We start from the raw sequence: 22803 nt of genomic DNA, 5'->3' as shown, positions 1-22803 counted from the left end.
CTTTACTGCTCTCTACAGCTAAAAGATTATATATAGCTGCTACGCTTGTTTAAGCTAAGGTCTAACGTAGCTTGTGTTTGCCTGTCTATCAAGGAGGTTATGAACATATGGTTGACTTTCCCCTCTCCTCCACCACCCAACACCCCCCTTCCCTCATCTGACCTCCCCTCTCCTCCAAATTACATCCCCCACCACCCCACACCCCTCTTCCCTCATCTGACCTCCCCTCTCCTCCAAATTACATCCCCCCCACCACCCCACACCCCTCTTCCCTCATCTGACCTCCCCTCTCCTCCAAATTACATCCCCCCCCACCACCCCACACCCCTCTTCCCTCATCTGACCTCCCCTCTCCTCCAAATTACATCCCCCCACCACCCCACACCCCTCTTCCCTCATCTGACCTCCCCTCTCCTCCAAATTACATCCCCCCCACCACCCCACACCCCTCTTCCCTCATCTGACCTCCCCTCTCCTCCAAATTACATCCCCCCACCACCCCACACCCCTCTTCCCTCATCTGACCTCCCCTCTCCTCCAAATTACATCCCCCCCACCACCCCACACCCCCCTTCCCTCATCTGACCTCCCCTCTCCTCCAAATTACATCCCCCCACCCCACACACCCCCCTTCCCTCATCTGACCTCCCCTCTCCTCCAAATTACACCCCCCACACTCCCCACACCCCTCTTCCCTCATCTGACCTCCCCTCTCCTCCAAATTACACCCCCCCACCCCCCACCTCCTCCCCCATCCTAGTAAAGGAGACACCCCCCCCCACCCTTTTCCCCCCGGCCCCAGGAAACTACTGACTTCGTCAACCCCCCCTCCTCCTCCCCTCTTCCCCTCCTCCTCCCCTCTTCCCTTCCCCTCTCCCCTCCCCTCCCCTCCCCACCACCCTCCCCCCACCTCCAACTGATTCTCCCCTTCCCTTCTCCCTCAAATGACATCCCAAGTGACCCCCCCCCCTTTCCCTCTCTCCCCCCGGTCTCTTACACGGTAAAAGAGAGAGAGAGAGAGAGAGAGAGAGAGAGAGAGAGAGAGAGAGAGAGAGAGAGAGAGAGAGAGAGAGAGAGAGAGAGAGAGAGAGAGATGGTCCACTCGAGCACCAGAACGCACTTGCCTTTTTTTTTAAAGCCAATCCCTTACTCACCTGACCAACCAACTTCCCAATACCCCACAATTTCCCCCCCTGAGCAGGAGCTCAGCCAGGGAGGGAGGGGCAAAGCCACCAAACAAGGAGACGAGAAAGACCTTGCTTACATTCAGAATATCCGCGTGCGAATATTATTCACATTAATCACAATATTCACTATTAATCTTCCTTCCTTATTTACAGGAGTCTTAATTCAGCCTCCTGCCTCGCCACGGAAGGTTCAATTAAAAGACCATATTTCGTACGTGCGTTTAGCCCTCTGCTGTGATCGCATTCCTCCAATATTCGTGTATCCGAGGCATTGTGGTAGCGTTCGTGACACATGCGTTTTTGTGCCTTTAAATCACATATTGATTCGGTGATTGGTCTGAGGTATTGATTAGGGGGGGTCACTTTGTGACATTTTTTTTTTTTTTTGCATTTAATTCATGTGAGATTAGACCAAAAAAAAATGATGAACTTCTCATTACGTCTGTTTTATGACAGATTCTTACATTTACGCTATCTATTTATACATTATATTTTTTCGCTGTCTCCCGCGTTAGTGAGGTAGCGCAAAGAAACAGACAAAAGAATGGCCCAACCCACCCACATACACGTGTGAATACATAAACGCCCACGCACGCTCATATGCATGCCTATACATTTCAACGTATATATACATATACATATACAGACATATACATATATGCACATGTACATATTCATACTTACTGCCTTCATCCATTCTCGTTGCCACCCCGCCACACATGAGATGGCACCCCCCTCCCCCGCGCGCGCGCGAGGTAGCGCTAGGAAAAGAGAACCAAGGTCACATTCGTTCACACTCAATCTCTAGCTGCCATGTGTAATGCACATAAACCACAGCTCCCTTTCCACATTCAGGCCCCACAAAACTTTCCATGGTTTACCCCAGACGCTTCACATGTCCTGGTCCAATCCATTGACAGCACGTCGACCCCGGTATACCACATCGTTCCAATTCACTCTATTCCTTGCACGCACTTTCACCCTCCTGTATGTTCAGGCCCCGATCGCTCAAAATCTTTTTCACTACATCCTTCTACCTCCAATTTGGTCTCCCACCTCTCGTTCCCTCCACCTCTGACACATATATCCTCTTGGTCAATCTTTCGATAATCATTCTCTTCATGTGACCAAACCATTTCACTGCACCCTCTTCTGCTCTCTCAACCACACTCTTTTTGTCACCACACATCTCTCTTACCCTTTCATTATTTACTCTATCAAACCACCTCACACCACATATTATCCTCAAACATGTCATTTCCAACGCATCTACCCTCCTCCGCACAACCCTATCTATAGCCCACGCCTCGCAACCATATAACACTGTTAGAACCACTATTCCTTCAAACACCCATTTTTGTGCTCCGAGATAACGTTCTCACCTTCCACACATTCTTCAACGCTCCCAGAACCTTCGACCCCTCCCCCACCTTGTGACCCACTTCCGCTTCCATGGTTCCATCCGCTGCTAAATCCACTCCCAGATATCAAAACACTTCACTTCCTCCAGCTTTTCTCCATTCAAACTTATCTCCCAGTTAACATGTCCCTCAACCCTACTGAACCTAATAGCATTGCTCTCATTCACATTTACTCTCAATTATCTTCCTTCTCACACTTTACCAAACTCATTCACCAACTTCTGCAGTTCCTCACCCGAATCAGCCACCAACGCTGTATCATCAACGATCAACAACTGACTCACTTCCCAAGCCCCCTCATCGACAACAGACTACACACTTGCCCCTATCTCCAAAACTCTTGCATTCATGTCCCTAACAATCCCATCCATAAAGAAATTAATCAACCATGGAGATATCACGCACTCTTGCCGCAGACCGACATTCACTGGGAACCAATCACTTTCCTCTCTTCCTATTCGTTATATGCCTTACATCCTCGACAAAAACTTTTCACTGCTTCTAGCAACTGAACTCCCACACCATGTACTCTTAATGCCTCACACAGAACATCTCTATCAACTCCATCAGATGCCTTCTACAGATCCATAAATGCTACATACAAATCCATGTGTTTTTCTAAAAATTTCTCACATACATTCATCAAAGCAAACACCTGATCCACACATCCTCTACCACATGTGAAACCTCACTGCTCTTCCCCAATCTGATGCTCTGCACATGCCTTGACCCTCTCAATCAATACCTTCCCATATAATTTCCCAGGAATACTCAACAAACTTTTACCTCTGTAATTTGAACACTCACCTTTATCATCTTTGCCTTTCTACAATGGCACTATGCATGCATTCCGCCTATCCTCAGGTACTTCACCATGAACCATACATACATTGAATATCCTAACCAACCAGTCAACAACACAGTCACCCCCTTTTTAATAAAGTCCACTGTAATATCACTCTCTCACTCTATCCCTCATTTGCCCTCTTTTTCACTCTTGTACCTTTCTCTTGACCTCCTACCTCTTTCTTTTATACATCCCCCAGTCATTTGCACTACTTCCCTGCAAAAATCGCCCAATTGCCTCTCTCTTCTCTTTCACTAACAATCTTACTTCTTCATCCCACCACTCACTACCCTTTCTAATCTGGCCACCTCCCACCTTTCTCATGCCACAAGCATCTTTTGCGCAAGCCATCACTGCTTCCCCAAATACATTCCACTCCTCCTCCACTCCCCCTACGTCATTTGCTCTCACCTTTTTCTATTCTGCACTCAGTCTCTCCTGGAACTTCCTCACACAAGTCTCCTTTCCAAGCTCACTTACTTTCACCACTCTCTTCACCCCAACACTCTCTCTTCTCTTCTGGAAACCTCTACGAATCTTCACCTTCGCCTCCACAAGATAATGATCAGACATCCCTCCAGTTGCCCCTCTCAGCACAGAGGAGAAAGAATACTTCCCACGTATTCCCTGCGTGTCGTAGAATTCGACTAAAAGAGGAGGAAGCGGGGGGCTGGAAATCTTCCCCCTCTCGTTTTTAAATTTCCAAAAGAAGGAACAGAGAAGGGGGCCAAGTGAGGATATTCCCTCTAAGGCTCAGTCCTTTGTTCTTAACTCTACCTCGCTAACGCGGGAAATGGCGAATATGTATGAAAGAGTAAAAATGTATATACATATATATATATATATATATATATATATATATATATATATATATATATATATATATATATATATATGTATATACATATATATGTATCAAGTACATATACTGTACTGTACAAGTATCATTATATCTGAATTTCAGTGGATGAAGTGAATAGCCTTAGCCGTCTTGAAGGGGACTAATAAGAACACAGATACACGTATTAATGACGCCAGCAACACTAACTGACCAGCAGCAACACTAGTCATGTTCCTCAAACCGACGGGACGATATTACCGAAGTCATCTCGTGAAATCCTCTCCTCTCTCTCTCTCTCTCTCTCTCTCTCTCTCTCTCTCTCTCTCTCTCTCACACACACGCTACACTACACTGGATGGTCTAACACCATAAGCTTACATCCAGGTTACTCTTTTTACAACGTATATGTTTTTTGGCATGGTACATGCAAATTTTGCGTGAGTGAAATACATATGTATTAGGTCCATAGAGGAGTTTGGACAGTACCATGACCAGTTTGGACAGTACCATGACCAGTTTGGGCAGTACCATGACATGTTTGGGCAGTACCATGACATGTTTGGGCAGTACTATGATCAGTTTGGACAGTACCATGACCAGTTTGCGCAGTACCATGACCAGTTTGGCCAGTACCATGACCAGTTTGGCCAGTACCATGACCAGTTTTGCCAGTACCATGACCAGTTTGGGCAGTACTATAACCAGTTTGGACAGTGCTATGACCAGTTTGGACAGTACCATGACCAGTTTGGCCAGTATCTGACCAGTTTGGGCAGTACCATGACCAGTTTGGACAGTACCATGACCAGTTTGGGCAGTACCATGACCAGTTTGGCCAGTATCTGACCAGTTTGGACAGTACCATGACCAGTTTGGCCAGTATCTGACCAGTTTGGACAGTACCATGACCAGTTTGGGCAGTACCATGACCAGTTTGGACAGTACCATGACCAGTTTGGACAGTACCATGACCAGTTTGGGCAGTACCTGACCAGTTTGGGCAGTACTATGACCAGTTTGGGCGGTACATGACCAATTTGGGCAGTACCCTGACCAGTCTGGACAGTACCATGACCAATTTGGACAGTACCATTATAGGACAATTGTAATGGCGTCAGGTATATGTACAAACATTTTAAGTCCAAAATCACTACGTCTAACACAGATTTTTCGCACATTTTTGTTGTGTCAGAAAAAAAAGAAAAGCCGGTTTGGAATCAGTGTTGAGTAATGCAAAAAAAAAAAAAAATAAATTCCGAGGGGAATCGGACGATGATATGTGAAATATTGTGGAGTGAATGTAAGGATTGAACAAAGCATTAAGGTTGGAATTCCCATTTCTCAAATGCTGTAGCACAATTATGAAGTGTTATCTACTAGTAACTCTAATATCGTGATAACACCTATCTTGCCCTAGAGGTATAAACCACTATAGATATGTAAACATTCAGTTACTGCCATTTTTTCTTGAGTTGGGCCTAATAAAAAAAAAGGCAAAAGAAAACGGAGCTTTCTTTGTTTTCGTGATTCGTGTAGTCTGGGCAATGTTTGGGTGATCTATGCTTAGCAGGTGCCAAGAACACGACTGGCCACACACCCCCCCTGTCAATGTGGACACGTGTGGAAGAAATAATCTTTTTGCCGTCATCTCTGACACCTGTCAAAAATACTTGTACCTGTCATGCTTGACAAGTGTCAAAGGCACTCTTGTTCCTATCATACTTGACAAGTGTCAAAGGCACACTTGTTCCTATCATACTTGACAAGTGTCAAAGGCACTCTTGTTCCTGTCATACTTGACAAGTGTCAAAGGCACTCTTGTTCCTATCATACTTGACAAGTGTCAAAGGCACTCTTGTTCCTATCACACTTGACAAGTGTCAAAGGCACTCTTGTTCCAATCATACTTGACAAGTGTCAAAGGCACTCTTGTTCCTATCACACTTGACAAGTGTCAAAGGCACACTTGTTCCAATCATACTTGACAAGTGTCAAAGGCACTCTTGTTCCTGTCATACTTGACAAGTGTCAAAGGCACTCTTGTTCCTATCATACTTGACAAGTGTCAAAGGCACTCTTGTTCCTATCACACTTGACAAGTATCAAAGGCACTCTTGTTCCTATCACACTTGACAAGTGTCAAAGGCACACTTGTTCCAATCATACTTGACAAGTGTCAAAGGCACACTTGTTCCTATCACACTTGACAAGTGTCAAAGGCACACTTGTTCCAATCATACTTGACAAGTGTCAAAGGCACTCTTGTTCCAATCATACTTGACAAGTGTCAAAGGCACTCTTGTTCCTGTCATACTTGACAAGTGTCAAAGGCACTCTTGTTCCTATCATACTTGACAAGTGTCAAAGGCACTCTTGTTCCTATCACACTTGACAAGTGTCAAAGGCACACTTGTTCCAATCATACTTGACAAGTGTCAAAGGCACTCTTGTTCCTATCACACTTGACAAGTGTCAAAGGCACTCTTGTTCCTATCATACTTGACAAGTGTCAAAGGCACTCTTGTTCCTATCACACTTGACAAGTGTCAAAGGCACACTTGTTCCAATCATACTTGACAAGTGTCAAAGGCACACTTGTTCCTATCACACTTGACAAGTGTCAAAGGCACACTTGTTCCAATCATACTTGACAAGTGTCAAAGGCACTCTTGTTCCAATCATACTTGACAAGTGTCAAAGGCACACTTGAGCACGATTGTTCCTGTCAAGACAAAACACAAGTCAAGACCACGGTTGTCCCACGTTCGGTCAAGTGGGTCAAGGATACGTTAGCGCCCAGACCTCTCCGTGGCAAGTACCGTTAACGACTTAAAGACCCAATTGCCATTTGAGCCAATTAGCGCTCATGGTGTGTATCAAAGTAATTTTGTTACCATGGCGATAGATTTTTTAGACGATATGAACATTGCCTACAGGGAAATCTCTCTTGTAGCATTAAACTTTTTTTTTTTCAAATCTAAGCCAAATACTTAAACTACTTTATATACTTTAAGCATCAATGGAAGTAGAAGACAAGAAAAAGTATTTGATTAAAAGTAGCTATGCAAATCATAGCTTTTAGTTATTTAAGTATCTGAACTCGTTAATCACTTATAATTATTTTTCTCTTGTGTGAAACCTTTCTTGTTAGATGGAAATGCTCTCCAGGTCGAATGTCATCTGCAAAGCTAATGGTCAGCGTTTGCTAATGGAAATATGATTGTTGAGATATACAAGTGATTAGATCAATTAGAAGTGGTCGATCGCTTTTATTAGCCTTCGTGAAACTTATTGAACACCCACCAACCTGCTTGCACACACACAGACACACACACACACACACACACACACACACACACACACACACATGTATATACACACAACGTGCCGGAAAGATTGGACTCTCAGCTGAATGTGTTTGCTGATGATGCCTCGATCATAGGGAAAATCAGAAACAAAGAGGGATTGCACCAACTTCCAAAGGGACTTCGACAAATTCTACAGCTGGTCTGACCAAAGATTGAAATTCATAATGGGTAAATGTATATTGATGTTGATGGGACACAGTGGGAAAAAAAAATCGCCTCAATATGAATATTGTCGAGCCGGACATAATCATCCCAAGACTCTTATCAGCGTCCCAACAGTATAGAGAATAGAAAATGAGGCGAACAGTCTGCTGGCAAGTCATAAAAGAGCAATCAGGTCCAGGTAGAGAAATATTCTATAAACTATTCGCCTCCTACATTAAACTACAGTAAGATCACGCTTCTCAGATTTGGATACCTCGCTTAAAGAAGCACAAAGAGCTAATAGAGAAGGTCCAGGAGAAGGGCAACTAAGATGGTACCAGAATTAAGAGAACTGAGTTACAGAGAAAGACGAAAGGCTTTAGAGTTTATTCACCCTGGACGAGAGAAGAGTTAGTGGTGACCTGATCATAGTCGTTACGTTTTTCAAAACCCAGTTTACTAACGTGTACAGTGAACAGTTCTTCGGAACATGTTGCGACAGAACAACCAGAGGACATAACAAGAAATGAAGCAAGAAACTTATTATCAAAAAATGTCGAGTACTTTTTATAGCATTAGAGTGGTGGATGAATGGAATAGACTGAATCATGACACTGTGTGTGGACAACACACAGGAGCTCAAAAACTTAGACGTAACTTTCTCTTCGTCAGATCTACATCCAATCATCTTACACTTGTAAACATAAGGGTAGACAGTACAACAGAAATGGCATCTGTTCACCTGACCACAACGGTATGGTCTAGGAATACGACGGTACGACCCTTAGGGAGGGTAATACGGCCCATAAGGATGATGGTACGACCCTTGAGGACGAGGGTATGACCCTTGAGCACGAAGGTACGACCCTTGAAGACGACAATGGGATCCTTGAGCACGACTTTACGACCCTTGAGCGCGACGGTGCGATCCTTGACCAGGATAATAAGATCCTTCCACACGACGACACGACCCTTGAATACGACGGAACGACCGAAGAAGACGATGAAACAGTACGACCTTAACTTTTAAGGCCCTGGTCGTAGGCCCTAATGACTTCTCTATGAGTCTAAGCTAATATCTAGAACCATAAACCTCCTATCATTAGTCTCTAGATCAAAACATCTGTCAGGATTGATCTAGCAAACCCCAGCACTGTCGCAAGGGTACTTCAGAGAGCACTTATACCACTGTGGTAAGATCCCTCACACTTATAGATAAGTAGGGAATATTTCCTCACCTGTACCTCTATAAATGTACTCACTGTACAGTGAGTGAGTGCACGTATTTCTTCACCTGTACCTCTATAAATGTACTCACTGTACGGTGAGTGAGTGCACGTATATTTCCTCACCTGTACCTCTATAAATTACTCACTGTATAGTGAGTGAGTGCACGTATATTTCCTCACCTGTACCTCTATAAATGTACTCACTGTATAGTGAGTGAGTGCACGTATATTTCCTCACCTGTACCTCTATAAATGTACTCACTGTACAGTGAGTGAGTGCACGTATATTTCCTCACCTGTACCTCTATGAATGTACTCACTGTACAGTGAGTGAGTGCACGTATATTTCCTCACCTGTACCTCTATAAATGTACTCACTGTAAGGTGGGTGAGTGCACGTATTTCCTCACCTGTACCTCTATAAATGTACTTACTGTGGGGACTCAGCAGCTGACGCTGCTAATCAGTCGAGCCGACGGAGGTGTGTCTCCAACGCTAACCATTCCACGCTTCGCGCTCAGCTAATCTGATGAGTTCTATTCATCGTCCGCGAGGTTTGGTTTGCGTCTGACTCATCACCCACTGTGTTACTCACTCACTGCTGACGAGTCATCACCTGCCGAAGGTGGTGATACTATCGCCAGTGGTCATTGTGAGGGGACGATCTCAAGGGGCACGTCTCTCACTCACTCCCCCTCCCGTCCACTACATTCTAATTGGTGTGAGTTGGTCCTTCGGCCCAGCCGCCCCCTAGAAGGGCGCCGCCACTAACGAGACCCCAGCGGCGTGGCCCAGGTGGACATCCCAGCTGGCTACGGGGGAAGGGGGGACGCAAAAAAAAAAAACAGGAGTGTCTTATGAGCCAGCTGGTCGAGCGAGAGCCACCTGTGCGATGGGCAACAACCACCACCTGGCCGAGCAACTAGCGGACGACTGAAGGCCGCACCTGAGGAAGGTTTATGGCGCGTCGTGCTGAAGAAAATGAGAAGCTAGGCATTATGTGCACTGGGGGAAGGGGGTAGTGGGCGGGGTTGGTCGGTGGGTGGGGAAGGGGGATAACTAGGGCAAGGGGGCGTAGTGGAGGAGGGGGGCGAATGGTGGTGGGGTGGAGGGGACAACGGGTGAGAGGTGTGGGAGAGGGTGGGAGAGTTGGGGGTGAGAGTGCCTTGGGGACCTTGTCCATGCAAGGAGGAGAACGGGGAGGTGGTGGACCAGGTATTGAAGGGGTAACTACTCCATTCTTCAAACGTCTTTGCGATTTGTAGGTCTTGTTAAGTAACTTAAGACGGACCTATTGGTGATGTAAGTCGATGTCAGACGAGGATAGTGGGTGAAGACTGGGCAGTTACTACTACACAAAACACCACTTGAAATGTTAACCAGCGATTTGAAAGTTTGCGATACGATAACGAGCGAAATACTGAATCCAGCGATTCAAAAATAAAGCGATAACTAATAAATTGTGATATTGTTTATAAGGTACGTGTCTATAGTAGAAGGAAAATATGACAAAATTATTGAAATCCCTACAGATAATGACACAGGTGGAGAAACCAGGCGAGGTAAAGTAGAACTGGATATACCACCTTGATTATATCATAACCTTTGTTTATAATAGAATCCCATCAGTCACAATCCCTCTCATTATCTGTAGAAAACGGTGGCAACCTCAGCTTTAGAAGAATCGTTCATTTGTTTAGCTTGGGAACGTGTGTGGGAACGTCGCGATATCCACCGGCGTTCCCGACAGATCAGGTGAAGACGAAACAATGACTCACTCGCGTTATTGTCTCTTATTGATTCCCTTCCTAATGGAGGGTTGTGAGGAGGCGTGGGAGAGAATGGGAGGTGGCTGTGGCGAACCGCATAGGGTGATGTGACGAGAGGGACGAGTGTGGGGTGAGGTGAGGGAGGGGTCATTAGGGTGATCACGTGAGTGGGTTTTGTGAGTGATGGTAGGGTTGTGGGGTGAGGGAGTGGTGCTGAGGGGTTAGAGAGGGGTGGGTGTGGTGAGGGTGGGGTTGTGGGGTGGAGGAGGAGTGGTATGGTGAGGGTGGAGTTGTAGGATGGAGGAAGAATGGTGTGGTGAGGGTGGAGTTGTAGGGTGGAGGAAGAGTGGTATGGTGAGGGTGGAGTTGTAGGGTGGAGGAGGAGTGGTGTGGTGAGGGTGGAGTTGTAGGGTGGAGAAGGAATGGTGTGGTGAGGATGGAGTTGTAGGGTGGAGGAGGAGTGGTGTGGTGAGGATGGAGTTGTAGGGTGGAGGAGGAGTGGTGTGGTGAGGATGGAGTTGTAGGGTGGAGGAGGAATGGTGTGGTGAGGGAGAACATGGGAAGGTTATGTGTTGAAGTGGTCTCACAAATAGTGTTAGAAACAGGTCAGTAGAGCAGACAACATCTCACACCCACCTCTCACTCCGGCTCAACTGTCGCCAGGAAAAAGATGAGCTAAGAAGACCATGCAATGTGGGGAGAAGATGCGGCCATCGAAATTCTACTGGAAAGTGTGGACTGGAAACTTTCATCTGCCAGTAGAAGAACATCTGCTCTGCGGCTGGATTCTGGAAGAGAAAGACATGGTTAGCAATAAACTCTACGTTTTCAGATAACATCTGTCATCAAAATATTTGTCGAGCCTAAAAGCTATCTATGATATGTGCGTTTCCTACATCAGGAAGTAGTGTCTGCCAACGCTCAGACTTTCAATACGTGAAAACAAATTAACTGCCAACATGGCATATTCTTCCTTGATCTCCATGTCATAACAGTTGGCCATCAAATCTGTCTCAGGTAATGAAATTTTCGTATGTTACATCATCGAAATCTGAACCTTATTTGAGGGGATCTTTCCAGCTCTTTGGGATGGTGAGGGGGTGTCTTTCCTCATGTGTCTTATATATATGTCTGAGTGAAGGGATCTAGTGTTGTTGCTCTTCTTTGAATTTGGCTTAAGTTTCTCCTCGGCTTGGATAAGGCTTGGTGATCAGAAGTGAACAGCGTACACCAAATGAGATGTGATCATAGGACTATAATAATGGATGATCATTGTGTCCTTTACTTGTAGTTTATAATCGTAACTATAATTCGTAACCTTGTATTTAGCATTATTTGCGGGCAGCAAAGGGGTTATTTACCATTTCAAAAGCCATCATTGAATATAATCACTCAAAGGTCATTTTCCTCGTTAACGTCTTGTGATGGTTTACTGAGTATAATGTGTTCATGATTCACAGAGGTAAAGTGTTGTGGGAGGAGTTGTAGTGGGGTGAGGGTAGAGTGGTGAGGGTAGAGTGGTGGGGTGAAGGGAGGATAGGGTGATGGGGAGAGAGTGGTGGGGTGAAGGGAGGATAGGGTGATGGGGAGAGAGTGGTGGGGTGAAGGGAGGATAGAGTGGTGAGGATAAAGTGGTGGGGTGAAGGGAGGATAAGGTGGTGAGGATAGGTTGGGTGTGGTGGGTAAGGGGTGAGGGAGGGAAGGTGTGGGGAGTAAGGTGTTAGAGGAGGAGAAGTGTTGGAGTTGAGGCATAAGGAGACAGTTCACTAAGGGGTGAGAGTAAGGGGGTGTAAGGGAGGAGGGAATGGGTCAGATAGACAAGGAAGGTCAAGGGTCATTCCAGGTCAAACACCGAAGCACATCACGGGGGTCATGTAATTAGACATTCCTTGATTTAATGACGCACTTTTCCAGGTAACTACTCAAGTAATTAATTACCCTGCCACCGTCTTCGTGGTCCTGCAGTAATCCCTAGGTTCCTTCCCGCTGTACATTGCGACATGTCGTAACTCATACAACACCGGAGACGAATATGGCCAATCACAATATTCATATACTGTTTACCCTTCTTGGTAGCACTTTATTTATATGAAAATTTTACTCTGTCATTATCCCGAGCATGGCCAGCCACTTCCAAGCAATGTCCTCTAAATACGAGGAGCAAATATGCAATACACAACATATCTAATGTTTAAAACGCCTGCAACTCTGTTGCCGCAAGTCATTATGACGCATACATCATAGTTCTGACGCAGATTCATAGATGGCGGGCATATCAGGCAATGGCGTCTCCCATTGAGGGATTAGTTTTAATGGATCGGCAGGTAAATAAACTCCGTAATAAATTTCGAACAACAACACCATTTTCTTTCCTCTCACAGTATACACACAGATATATATATATATATATATATATATATATATATATATATATATATATATATATATATATATATATTTTTTTTTTTTTCTTTTTTTTTTTTATACTTTGTCGCTGTCTCCCGCGTTTGCGAGGTAGCGCAAGGAAACAGACGAAAGAAATGGCCCCACCCCCCCCCCCCCATACACATGTACATACACACGTCCACACACGCAAATATACATACCTACACAGCTTTCCATGGTTTACCCCAGACGCTTCACATGCCTTGATTCACTCCACTGACAGCACGTCAACCCCTGTATACCACATCGCTCCAATTCACTCTATTCCTTGCCCTCCTTACACCCTCCTGCATGTTCAGGCCCCGATCACACAAAATCTTTTTCACTCCATCTTTCCACCTCCAATTTGGTCTCCCTCTTCTCCTCGTTCCCTCCACCTCCGACACATATATCCTCTTGGTCAATCTTTCCTCACTCATTCTCTCCATGTGCCCAAACCATTTCAAAACACCCTCTTCTGCTCTCTCAACCACGCTCTTTTTATTTCCACACATCTCTCTTACCCTTACGTTACTTACTCGATCAAACCACCTCACACCATACATTGTCCTCAAACATCTCATTTCAAGCACATCCATCCTCCTGCGCACAACTCTATCCATAGCCCACGCCTCGCAACCATACAACATTGTTGGAACCACTATTCCTTCAAACATACCCATTTTTGCTTTCCGAGATAATGTTCTCGACTTCCACACATTTTTCAAGGCTCCCAGAATTTTCGCCCCCTCCCCCACCCTATGATCCACTTCCGCTTCCATGGTTCCATCCGCTGACAGATCCACTCCCAGATATCTAAAACACTTCACTTCCTCCAGTTTTTCTCCATTCAAACTCACCTCCCAATTGACTTGACCCTCAACCCTACTGTACCTAATAACCTTGCTCTTATTCACATTTACTCTTAACTTTCTTCTTCCACACACTTTACCAAACTCAGTCACCAGCTTCTGCAGTTTCTCACATGAATCAGCCACCAGCGCTGTATCATCAGCGAACAACAACTGACTCACTTCCCAAGCTCTCTCATCCCCAACAGACTTCATACTTGCCCCTCTTTCCAAAACTCTTGCATTTACCTCCCTAACAACCCCATCCATAAACAAATTAAACAACCATGGAGACATCACACACCCCTGCCGCAAACCTACATTCACTGAGAACCAATCACTTTCCTCTCTTCCTACACGTACACATGCCTTACATCCTCGATAAAAACTTTTCACTGCTTCTAACAACTTGCCTCCCACACCATATATTCTTAATACCTTCCACAGAGCATCTCTATCAACTCTATCATATGCCTTCTCCAGATCCATAAATGCTACATACAAATCCATTTGCTTTTCTAAGTATTTCTCACATACATTCTTCAAAGCAAACACCTGATCCACACATCCTCTACCACTTCTGAAACCGCACTGCTCTTCCCCAATCTGATGCTCTGTACATGCCTTCACCCTCTCAATCAATACCCTCCCATATAATTTACCAGGAATACTCAACAAACTTATACCTCTGTAATTTGAGCACTCACTCTTATCCCCTTTGCCTTTGTACAATGGCACTATGCACGCATTCCGCCAATCCTCAGGCACCTCACCATGAGTCATACATACATTAAATAACCTTACCAACCAGTCAACAATACAGTCACCCCCTTTTTTAATAAATTCCACTGCAATACCATCCAAACCTGCTGCCTTGCCGGCTTTCATCTTCCGCAAAGCTTTTACTACCTCTTCTCTGTTTACCAAATCATTTTCCCTAACCCTCTCACTTTGCACACCACCTCGACCCAAACACCCTATATCTGCCACTCTGTCATCAGACACATTCAACAAACTTTCAAAATACTCATTCCATCTCCTTCTCACATCACCACTACTTGTTATCACCTCCCCATTTACGCCCTTCACTGAAGTTCCCATTTGCTCCCTTGTCTTACGCACCCTATTTACCTCCTTCCAGAACATCTTTTTACTCTCCCTAAAATTTACTGATAGTCTCTCACCCCAACTCTCATTTGCCCTTTTTTTCACCTCTTGCACCTTTCTCTTGACCTCCTGTCTCTTTCTTTTATACTTCTCCCACTCAATTGCATTTTTTCCCTGCAAAAATCGTCCAAATGCCTCTCTCTTCTCTTTCACTAATACTCTTACTTCTTCATCCCACCACTCACTACCCTTTCTAAACAGCCCACCTCCCACTCTTCTCATGCCACAAGCATCTTTTGCGCAATCCATCACTGATTCCCTAAATACATCCCATTCCTCCCCCACTCTCCTTACTTCCATTGTTCTCACCTTTTTCCATTCTGTACACAGTCTCTCCTGGTACTTCCCCACACAGGTCTCCTTCCCAAGCTCACTTACTCTCACCACCTTCTTCACCACAACATTCACTCCTCTTTTCTGAAAACCCATACTAATCTTCACCTTATATATATATATATATGTTCCTTCTTTTGGAAAATTAAAAAAAATTGAGAGGGGAGGATTTCCAGTCCCCCACTCCCTCCCCTTTTAGTCGCCTTCTACGACACGCAGGGAATACGTGGGAAGTATTCTTTCTTCCCTATCCCCAGGTCAGGATATTCCCTCAATGGCCCAGTCCTCTGTTCTTAACGCTACCTCGCTAACGCGGGAAATGGCGAATAGTTAAAAAAAAAAAAAAAAAAAAAATATATATATATATATATATATATATATATATATATATATATATATATATATATATATATATATATATATATATATATATATGTGAATTTTTTCACTGTGTTTATGGGCATCGGAGCTGGGAGCTCTGTGGAGATCAAAAATGCCTAACATAGGACGATCGGGATATTCGATCCGCCCAATATCCGATTCTATTCTACTTGCCTGTGTGATCGGGCTGGTAACGCTGCTTTCTTGAGCCTTGGCAGGCAGAGGCGTGAGGTTTGATGACGGTAGTACGTGCGTGGCATTCGTGTGAGCGTGTGTGTGTGTGTGTTCATGCCTGTGTATGTGAATGACTGTGTCTCTGTATGCACTTATGCGTGTATCTTTACTCGTGTGTGTGTGTGTGTGTGTGTGTGTGTGTGTGCTTCCAAACACTTACCACCTCCAGCGAGGGTATTGAAGCAACCATCATCCTAAGTGGGAACTGCCATTATCAACGATTATCGAGAAAAGCTGAGGAAGGAGACATATATTTCTTTCATGGTTTACCCTTTGAACACGAAGGAGGCGTAATGACCCTTGCACACAACCTATGTGACCTTTGAACACCATCCTTGGACACGACGGGACTACCCTCGAGCACGACCCTTGAAGACGAAGGTATGACTCTTGAGCGCGACCCTTGAACAAGAAGGTACGACTCGAACACGACCCTTGAACATGACGGTTCCATCCTTAAGCACGACCCTTGAACAAGAAGGGACGATCCTTGAGCACGACCCTTGAACACGACGGTTCCACCCTTGAGCAAGACCCTTTAACACGAAAGTACGATCCATGAGCACGACCCTTGAACACGACGTTACAACCCTTGAACACGAAGGCAAGGACTCTTGAGCACGACTGCACGACCCTTATATACGCGACAGGAATTATAAACGCTTCGATCATGTCATTACAGAACCTAGCCTACCACCTTGTGTTTACTTAACACTTATAAAGTGTAATGCTTTAAGGAGCTACATGAAAAAACACAAAGATAAACTAGTAATGATAAATTCACAGGTGTTTGATAAACAACAGGAGTGGATATACTCGTATTCATAACAATAGTATTGTAATAAATGATAATGGTGTAGTTATGTGCCAACTATTACTCCCGAGAAAAATATATGTATCAGTCATGGTCAACTGCTGAACGGGTATATTTCAAAACGCGTAAAACGGTGTCCAAAATAACATAATCTAAAATGATAACTTTTATCAATTGACTGTGGAGGAAGAATGACTAAGTGTATGGGAGCTAGAGTGGGTAATGGTTGGGTGGTAGTTACTGAGGATGGCTGTGTGGAACGAGGAGTAGTGGAGAGGGAAGAGCTGAAGGATCACAAAGAGTTAGTAAGTAAATGAGAGGAAGATTGAGGGAAATTTAGTACGAACTAAGAGGGACAGTGAGGGAGGGAGGCAGAAGGAATGGGGAAAAAGGGAGGAATGAGGTAGCGTAATTCAGTGAGAGGAGGGAGTGAGGGAGAGAGGATGGAATAAGGAATAGGTGTTAAACAGGAAGCGAGGGAGGAAGGTAAAGGGGGATGGAGGAAGGGAGATAAGCAGAATATATAAGGGAGAGGGATTATTGGCATACAGATCTCCAGGCACATGGATAATGCCACTGACAGCAATAATACAGTGAGTGGCAGACGATCATGGTTTCAGATGGTGTGAGGTGAACCGACCGAACTAATTATGACCATAAGTGTCTCTGAACCAGTTTGTCCTGGATCGTAACCACAGTTGACTTGAACCTAGTCTAATAAGGGGGTAAAATGAATCACCGAGCTATCAATAAATCATGAAGGAAATGTTGCGGGATGAATGATGATGAAATGATAAGGTATGTGAGCTGCACTTGTGACACTAACACTAACCAGACAAGTTAGATGCACTGGGGAAGGGGACATCCTACCACCTCTGTGTTGGTGAGGAGGTCGCTCAGTCTCAGAGCTGTTTGGGTACGTGGTATGGGATCTGAACCTCTAATGTTGACCAATGTGCTGCCCAAAGGCCCAACACGACTTCCCTCACTAAAGTCAAAGTGGGGGTATAGTGGCGCAACATTGGACAGTCTTTATCTCATCACCTGATAATGGATAGTGAATTTGCCGGTGTCTCCCTGACTGCGTGAGTCTCCAGTTAGACAAGTAATACGAGAAAGGATCAGAGTGCTGTAAGGGAAATAAGAGGATCATCGGAGGGTCGTTCATATCCTCTTCGTTGGCCATTCTACTCTGTGATAAACGTATGGTTATCAACATTGATGTTTATTATGGAAAAAAAAAGAACGTAAGAGTAGCAAAAGTTATTACTAACCTAACATTTTATGGTTGGAATTTTATGGTATATTATTTACCAAAATTCTATTACTAGTCGAACACGACTTAAACCAATTCTCACAGCTTCCTCTTTGTGTTCTGATATACTTTCAGTATAACAAAACGAGTCTAATTAACGGCATACTTCCTTCCGAAGAATAGATGCTAAATCTAATAGACAGATCTTATTTTAGACGCTTATAGTTATAGATCACTTAAATAACTGCTGATACTGGTGACAGTAATTCGCTGGTTACGATGAACCATCACTTCCTCGCTGAACCAATAGAGGGAGCTGTATTAATGGTGGGAAGGGTGGGCTGGTGTGGATACGCGCCCGACATTAAACCAAGACTATACAACTCAATCTACATCCCTACTTAACAATGACCTATAGATGACAAAACTTCCTCTATAGCCTAGAAAAAAAAAAAGAATAAGAATCGTAATGCGTGTTCGCGTGAGGTACATATAGATGTTTTAGGCCAGGGTCATGTTCAGTGAGGGACAAGATAACGCATTTCCCCCCCCAGCCAGTCTCTGAGTTGTGTGGACGACGGCTCTGCAGGTGAATTAGTACAGCAATTAAGAAATTCTTCACGGCTTCCTCAGCGATCCCGAGTGCAGTTGGGGACGTAGCTACGGGGACCCTCACTCACTTGATAATTACTATTGTTTACAAACTTAATGGACAGAAGGCGACTGACGCCAGCCCAGAGACCAGTGCGTAGCACATAGAGGAAAGCGTTCTTCATAAAACACACACACACACACACACACACACACACACACACACACATACTGGTTTCTGTGCATACAGCAGTTAGCGTCGCTGACCATGATTCACGCACAGGCCTCGCCCGGGTTCGATTCCTGAGCGCGGCAGTTGTCCCACAGCCAATCCTAGATGTTCATCCTCTTTTTAGGGCTGGTCGATAATCGGGTACGTGGCTTGGACTAGCGTTTGTGTGTGTGTGTGTGTGTGTGTGTGTGTGTGTGTGTGTGTGTGTACATAAGAGTAAAGACATGGCACATTTATATAAGGTCAATAGAGGGGGCACGACAAGTGTAAAACTCTCTCCCCTTAACACACAAATAGTAATCACACACACACACACACACCCACACACACCCACACACACACGCTATAAACACTATACACACACACACACACACACACACACACACACACACGCTATACCCACTATACACACACACACTCACACACACACACGCTATACCCACTATACACACACACACACTCACACACACACACGCTATACCCACTATACACACACACACACTCACACACACACACGCTATACCCACTATACACACACACACTCACACACACACACGCTATACCCACTATACACACACACACACATATACCTGTTTGACTGACGAGGGTCAATACATCAAAGATCACGCGATAGGTGTTTGAATGGTACAAAGCGTCGAGGATCTAATAGATAATGGTATAATCACAAGTGATAAAGATAAATAATTTAATGGATACCGGTTAGATGAGTCAGACGTATTATGTATGGTGACATCTTCAGGTGCTAATGGTGACGTCTCTCTTACGTAACAATATTGATGTCAGTGGTGGATGTGATTGGTAACGGGGTGAAGGTACAGGTCGTGATGACGTCACTTGGGCGTCACTAGTGACGTCGTGTTTGTATGACATCAACATCAGCCGTTTCTTGATGGTGGACATCATCCAGACGTCTGTGATGATGTCATCTAGCAACAGAGGTGAGATGGTCGTGGTGCTGATGCTTAATGATGAGGGATCACTATGACATCACCCAGGTGTAAGTAATGATGTCAGTAATGATGTCATTCCGATGATGAGGAGATCATTATATACCTATAAAGCTATGATTAGTGTACAAGTGTAGACGTCACTTAAATACCATCTGTGATATCAGGCAATTACAGCTGCGGACATTGATTAAGTTCCTATAATGACATCGTAATTAGTGTACGAGTGTAGACGTCACTTAGATACCATCTGTGACATCAGGTGATTACAACTGGTGACATAGATTAAGTACCTATAATGACATCGTTTTGATATCAATGACATTTCGATTAACTAACAATGTGATATCTAAAAGCCTTTACTGACATCATTAAGGTACTGGTACTGATGTCCATTGGTGATGTACCTGTGAAGATGTTCTATACCCCCAGCAGTGACGTCTTCCAGTGTTCATGGTCCAGGCACAAGCAGTGACATCACTCTCAACCAATACTTAGGAGCATATTGATGTCACTGAAGTATTGCACTTGGTTTCACTCAGGTTCCAATGGTGACGTCGTATATCCGATCAACGCTGATCAAAGCCATTAGTGATTTTGGGAATAATTGTAATATAATGAATAATCAAGGTAGCACGTATAGCTTTACCCATGTACAAAATGTGACATCTATATTGTCAATGCTGACATCACCATCTCTGAGCAACGTTGACATCAACCAGTACAAGTGATACCATCGAAGCAATGACATCATTTGATGATAAAGAGAGGTGACGTGACCCGATAACATCAGCGACGACATCATCCAATCACCAGTGACATCATCCAATACCAGTGGGGACATCGTCTACATACCTATGATGACATCGCTCAGGGAGTCCTAAGGACACATCACTGAAGTCATATCATGCATCAATGACACACATGAAGTCTAGATGTCATACTGAAGCATCAATTGACGTCATCCAGGTACCACATGAAGTCCCAGTATAGATAACAGATTCTGACGTCAGATGAAGTCACTCACAGAACACAAAGAGGCAAGCGTTCTCCTCCATGAGATGTTTATCCATGAAGCTTCGAACCCCCATTGCTTTGACGGTGGTGAGACACCAATAAACTTCATAAGAGGCTAATGATTATGTATTATTAAGCTTCTCTCTCTCTCTCTCTCTCTCTCTCTCTCTCTCTCTCTCTCTCTCTCTCTCTCTCTCTCTCTCTCTCTATCTCACTTTTGATAGAGCAGTAGAGGACCCAAAAACTCCTGCGGGACGCCTATATGATCCGAAGCCCCAGTAGACCCCCTGGTCGAAACTTTAAACGAACCTTTTCGTCTGTACTGAGACTGAAGGTTCGGTATTCACCTGATCGAAGCCGTATCGACTCTTCTGTCTCTATCATTTGAGACATAAGGCTCAGTTCACGCCTGGTCGAAGCTGAACCGACCCGTCTACCCTTACCTATCGAGACAGAAGGGGTCTTCAGTCACCCCCGTACCAGGGCCTTTGTCTGTCAGTGTATGAGTGTGTTGCCTACAGTGCCTAATGTCCCGCCACGTGTTGAACATATTTAAAAAAAGAATGTTGTGCTCATTAATTTGCATAAGATGTACATACTTTGATATTTATCTTTGCCTTATCCATATATATTCAAATTTGAACTTCGCACATCTTTTAGTCCTCCTGCGTTAAAGCACTTGTAAAAGTGAACTGATTCATCCTCATCAAAATGCAAATTGATGCAAATAAATGCCTCTGAATCCATACCAGACAATCACCGTGACTAGGTTTACGTATGGCTCGAAGACCAAGCCTTTATCGTGCATCGTTCTCGATATATCGTTGCAGACGGGAAGGTATCCACAGACAGACATCTCATCAGACAGATGCTGGGGAAGGTATCCACAGATAGACAGACAGACATCTCATCAGACAGATGCTGGGGAAGGTATCCACAGATAGACAGACAGACATCTCATCAGACAGATGCTGGGGAAGGTATCCACAGATAGACAGACAGACATCTCATCAGACAGATGCTGGGGAAGGTATCCACAGATAGACAGACAGACATCTCATCAGACAGATGCTGGGGAAGGTTTCCACAGATAGACAGACAGACATCTCATCAGACAGATGCTGGGGAAGGTATCCACAGATAGACAGACAGACATCTCATCAGACAGATGCTGGGGAAGGTATCCACAGATAGACAGACAGACATCTCATCAGACAGATGCTGGGGAAGGTTTCCACAGATAGACAGACAGACATCTCATCAGACAGATGCTGGGGAGGTTTCCACAGATAGACAGACTGACATCTCATCAGACAGATGCTGGGGAAGGTTTCCACAGATAGACAGACAGACATCTCATCAGACAGATGCTGGGGGAGACTTGCCTAAAGTCCCGCATGCACTACTTTCTTGGGTGGGAGCGGGGAACTGAGGGGAACGGGAGAGGGTACATAAAAACCCCAAACAGTAGCATTAGTGGAGGCAAGACGGTGCCAACTTCCGAGTCATTAAGGGCCAGATTTGAGTCCATAGGGGCCATTAGATTGACAGCGTGCTTTACAACGTGGCCAACAGGGTGCTAACAGAGTTGACAGAGGGCCAACAGGGAGATAACGGAGTTGACAGAGGGCCAACAGTTGTGCCAACAGATCGTCAACTAGGCTAATGCTCAGCTACCGTTAGGTAATAAGGTGACGAGAGAAGCTGAGAAAAGAGGGTTTATCCTTTTG

The sequence above is a fragment of the Panulirus ornatus genome, chromosome 57 (genome assembly GCF_036320965.1).
Source record: "Panulirus ornatus isolate Po-2019 chromosome 57, ASM3632096v1, whole genome shotgun sequence".
In the NCBI taxonomy this organism is placed as follows: Eukaryota; Metazoa; Arthropoda; class Malacostraca; order Decapoda; family Palinuridae; genus Panulirus; species Panulirus ornatus.
This window is presented reverse-complemented; position numbering follows the sequence as displayed.